Below are 5740 nucleotides of genomic sequence, written 5' to 3'. Positions count from 1 at the left end.
CGGTAAAAGCCATAAATAAAATTTTCATGATGAGTCACACCAAAATATACTTTGATTAGACAAAACAAAACGAGGCTGCAGCTCCATTCACCGTCTGTAAAACCAAGATTTATAAAGATTTACAAATGCTGTGTTGAAATTAATTTTTATGTGCCCACCTATAACTTCGCTCCGGATATTTAGGCCAAAAACTAAAATTGCATAGCTTCACATAAACATACATATACATTGATATAATTTTGCCCTAGACATATGTGTCAAAAACTAAAAGTGCATAACTTCATGTATATGTGGTAGAGGACTGTTTGTTGCATGCATGAACAAGAATGACGTGCTTGCATCTCGGGAGGAGTTAAGAAAAGTGTATAGAGTTATGGATCACAGGATGGGTCTTAGTATTTTTAGAGTCAATAGGCCACGGCGGTTAAAAACCGTAACAGTTGGAATTGAAGACCTATTGAACAAATTTATAGAACTTCTCCACTGGAGAAGTATAGTAGTTGTTATCCATGGGTTCGGGGAATAGAATGTTAGAAAAATTTTAAGAGGGCAGAGGAGCTCAGAAATAGATTGCGGTAAAGTAAGCAAAGTTAACTTTGGCGGCATGGTAAATCTTAGGTTGCGGGGAGGATATCGCAACCACAAAGGGACTTAATTAAAACATAAATCTTACTCACAACAAAACAAAGGAGGTTGCATAACACAACTAGCCACACTTTATATTATATGTTAAAACATAAAAAAATACATTCGCATCATAAGTGGAGGCTGCAGCCCCAAGTGAAAACACAACAAACTCACTGCGATCACTGGGGTTGCGGAGTAAACTTCTCCATATCACAACCACACACATGGACTTAATTAAAACATAAATCTTACGCAGAGCAAAAACAAAGGAACATTCAAAGGAACATTCAAAGGAACATTCGCGTCATAAACTGAGGTTGCAGCTCCAAGTGAAAACACAAGAAACTTACTGCGATCAGTAGGGTTGCAGAGTAAACTTCTGTAAAACTCTGGTTTTCTGGCCCACCAATATTTCCTCCACGATTTTATCCTCACTACCTCAGAGACTTTCGCTCTCTAACTTGCCCAACATTACAAATGACTTTTACATCCATATTTATCTTAACATACAAATTTGACATTAATTATATGACAGAGAAAATATTTAATACACAACATGGGCTATTTTACATAATAAATGGTTTTATGAACTTGTAGGTGTTGTGGAATGTGGGCAACACTCGTAGAGTAAATGTTTGCCCATATCTATTTACCAAAATTTATTAAATGCTTGAACTCCTCTGTTGTGTTGTGGAATGGTCCACGTTGTACTTCTGTTCTGACTTCAGTCCTCTCGCCTGCAAACAAAATCGCAACCGTGCAGTGGTTGACTTGACAAGCATGGTGTTTTTCACTGTGTTTAAGGCGGTGGTTGGGATTATTATTTCCAACACTCCCCCTTAATCACAATGGTCACCATTGATAATTCCCAATATGCCACCACCGGGCAGGTCCGATCACGGAACCCCAATTCGCCACCACCGGGCAATCAAATCTGCTGCCACCGAGCAGAAATTTCCACGTGCCACCACCGGGCAACTCCTGTAGCCACTAAGGCTCTATAGATGGTTTCTGGCTCACCACCAACCATCACATTATAGTGACAAAAGATGGTTTCAGGCTGACCACAAACCATTACAAAGTGGTTTTGAGATCACCACGAACTTTCAAATGCCTTTACAAGGCTTACATTCAATACCTCAACATTTGGAGTTTCTGGTACATACAAAGACTATTACAATAACATACTAAGGAGTCTATTCCACAAGCCACACTAACTCAAAAAATCTACTTTGTTGTCCACCATCAACATTGTTGCTGCTCCTTTATCCCAAGTTCACATCTTGGGCATCTTTGTCAAATAACTTCTTGGAGCTCCATGCTTTACCTGTTATTTGTTAGAGTTGCAAATTCTAACAAAATAACTTTGCCTACATTGAGTTAGCTAGGCTCAATAAGGCGAATAATATTATCCATGATTCCAAGACATAAAAAATAAACTTTCAGGTTGACAAAATATCAAATTTCTCTATCTTTGCCCAAAGATGATTATTTCCCAAACATAACAGCAACTATTAGAGTCCAGAAATATCATGAATCATAACTAGATCTGCAATTGGTCGGCTTGCTCGGCACACACCACCGGGCCGATCTCCTCCAATCCTGCAGTGTTCTAGACCCAGCAATCTTCTCCACGCTGGCCTGCTACTCTAGAAACACACCAGCAACATCGCCAATCCTCTGCCAACATAACCAGTCCACCTGTTTGACCGATCTGCTGTCACTTGCTCAGATCTCACTCTCTGATCGCAGACACACCACAAACTTTGCTCCAGCAATCGACCATGCCCTTTACTCTTCGGCTCTTGCACGATCAGACACCATCAGTGTCCCAAATCCACACCGCTGTCACAGATCAACAACAGTTTTATGAGATAGTCATAATCCGCTCGACCTCTCGCCGGTCCCGAAGCCATTCCTGAGACCCTGAGCTACGCTCTAGCAGGTAGTCACCCGATCCTCTCGTTTCAACCAACCGAATCGAGGGCATCTGAAACGCTCTGCACCAATGGTGATCACTTGCCCATCAGGAAGCTCGTAACTCTTTTCCAGGGAGGAACTCGTCTTGGCTGTCTCAAGCCCCTGCTCGTAGTCAAGGACTACATAAGCAAGTTTCTCTTTCATATCACGAACAATTTCACGTTCTGTCGTAGTGGTGAATGAATAACCTCTTTCAGTCAGGATCTTCATCAAAGCATCTAAATTTTGGAAGCTGCTAAATTTTGGAAGTTCTTAGAGTTCCTTTTGTGCTCAATCCTCTTATCAGTGACACACATTAAGAGATCAATGGTGCACAGGCTCAAGCATCCACTTGTTCCATCCAGAATCGTCAGATCCCAAGCTTATTGTAATGTATAACACACTAAACCATACTCTATGTTGCAACTCGTGCAGATCACCAGACTCGTTCTCCACACGCAGATATCCAACACAATTCTCCTCAACCTTCTCATGGCTCCATGAACAATCGCTAGTGTCCACAACAATTTCACATTGTTGCAGGACATCGTAAACGCGATGACTGCTCACAAACTCTATGCATTCAACAGTAATTGGCAGCAATTGAAGAACAATTGCAACTTTAATAAAATTTCAAAACTTGTCCCAAAGGAAACCCGATGGATTCTATTGAGAAGAGTCTTACAAATCCATCATTTGCATCGCATAGCCATATGCGCTGACAGAGGCAAAACGTTGGCACCGTCCCAAGTAATGTCGTATACTTCTTTTTCATGGCAGCGGGACATTCCTTGGCTCAACACAAGCTTCTTCAAACTGTCAACTCGGTCACCCATTTCCATAGCATCATTCTGTGAATTGATGCTCATATAGGCAATGTGTATCCACCTCGGCCTTGTAACAGATAAAATATATATTGATGAGGCATGATTCATTCGCTCTATCAATCCTATTGTTCTATGAATCAGGTCACACTAATCTTTGGTTATGGAAAACAAATCAACTCATAAGCGGTCGGCTCCATTCTTGGATATCTATAGATCCCAACACAATATCACATTCACAGAGACATTATACATTTTAATCAAGATTCGAACCAGGATCCACTCTTAACAATCTAAGCACACAGGATTGTTCCTCAATAAATGATTTCGATAAATACACAAATCAACCCAAGCATCAGTCAGATCCCGACCAGCAAGATCTAGCCTGAGAATAGCATGTGGAAGAGCATATCCTTCATATATGGGAACTGTGTGGCTGACACCATCACCAGAATCAAGAACAATACCATGCTCAATAGGATACTTCAAAGTAAGAATACCTCTTTTAGATTGAGCCTCGTCACGTACATATGCATCCTTCTGCCCCATCCCCACCATGACTCCAGTATGACGAGGGCGACCAACAATACTTGGAAACACTGCCCTGGGAGCATCATCTCCAGCAAATCCAGCCTTGACCATTCCGGTTCCATTGTCACAGACAAGGGGCTGGATATCCTCTGCATCAGCCATCTTCAATTAAATTGCGAGATAACTGCAAACGCGAAATAGAGACGAAAATTGACGGCGTGCAGTGCCCATCGTCTGAACTCTTTCCTTCTGTCCTTTCCCTCACCGAGAAATGAAATCCGAAGCAGAAGCAAACCTTAATTCAAACCATCAAATGGCATACAATCCACGCAGAAAGTTTATCACGACTCTCCAGCAGATTCCAGGCAGCACAGCTTATTCACTGGCACACATTTCCTCCCACTGGCAGACATACCGCGGATTGCGCTATGCATCATTAACAGGCGTCGTTACTCGGTATTGCTTCAACCAAGTTACATCTCTTCAGATCTTGCAGCAGATACAGGCTTCACGCCTCTCAAACATTGGATAGCTCTAATCTTAAGTCGATTCCAATAGGAGATGGCTCTGCATCACTCTAGCAGAGAAAAAAAAAAAATTGATGTCGCAGATCCACCCAATATAACCCACAGGTCTCTATGGGTCGGATCGCACCTTCCGTAACTCTCCACGACCACCAGATGACAGTTCCAATGAACAGAAGCTCCATCTCTTTAATCACTCAACACAATTTACATTTTTAATCGTCGTCGCAATCGCACAACCTCACCAGCAAACCTTTCCACTTGAACGCTGGTCCTTTAATTGTCGTTGCAATGAACCTATGGAATTCGATCCACAAACGACTGCCTCTCACATCGGTTTCACCACAGGAGTCTCCACAGTCGGCACCAGGTCATCACGATCCATGAATTCTTCGAGAGTTGTCACTGACGCTCTCCAAATTCACTACACGCATTTGCTTCACAAGTTTGCGCAGGTCTCACACATAGGTCTAGACGTATGATGGACAATTAAAAAACTAAAACAAAAAATATATTTCCCAATTATTTCCCTCAGCCCAGGAGGGGCCAGGCCCTCGCAGGCTCTGATACCAAGATAAAAACAGCTCAACCAATATATTTTCTATTAATTAATGAATGAGGAAATTACAAGATATTTATACAATCAATAGTCTCAAGATAGGAATTCTATCTTGGACGTACACTAGTGTGGTTGAGAGATTCTCTCAACCACACACTAAACTAGAGAAAACTAAATCCCTATTATATAGGAACAAACTCCTCAAATGGAGAATTACAACCATAGACAAGTAGGAATTAATTATTTCCAACTTTAACATTGCTATTGCAATCTCTTTTGCTCAACTCAACCCCGTGATAGTTCGAGTTGGTTCGGGCTTGCTATTATGCATATTAAACCTCTCCAAAATGTCTGCCACATACTTTGCTTGAGAAATAAAAATGCCATTTTTTGTTTGCTTCACTTCTATGCCCAAAAAATATCTTAGCAATCCTGAGTCAGTCATTTCAAATTCAATGTTCATGACTTGTTTGAAATCAACGATGAGAAAATCATCACTACCTGTAAAAATTAAATCATCTACATATAAGATAACAATGAGAATCTTACCATCATTCTCTTTGATGTAGAGAGTAGGCTCACCGTCACACTTGTCAAAACCATTGTCCAACAAGTAGGCATCTATCCTGTTGTACCATGCACGCACTGCTTGCTTCAGCCCATAAAGAGTTTTCTTCAACTGATACACTTTGTCTTCTTGGCCTTCTACCTCATAA

General features: G+C 41.2%; 1 pseudogene; it reads right to left on the bottom strand.

The window, feature by feature from the left end:
* Nucleotides 1-2418: 2418 nt before the first annotated feature.
* On the bottom strand, nt 2419-4213 carry LOC149199315 (actin pseudogene; annotated as a pseudogene).
* Nucleotides 4214-5740: the final 1527 nt, after the last annotated feature.

The sequence above is a fragment of the Pinus tabuliformis genome, chromosome 2_1, assembly GCF_031772625.1.
Source record: "Pinus tabuliformis cultivar Carrire ecotype Pingquan chromosome 2_1, CPIR1, whole genome shotgun sequence".
Taxonomy (NCBI): Eukaryota; Viridiplantae; Streptophyta; class Pinopsida; order Pinales; family Pinaceae; genus Pinus; species Pinus tabuliformis.
The sequence above is the reverse complement of the archived record's forward strand: the minus strand, read 5'-3'. Positions and strand labels throughout refer to the sequence as shown.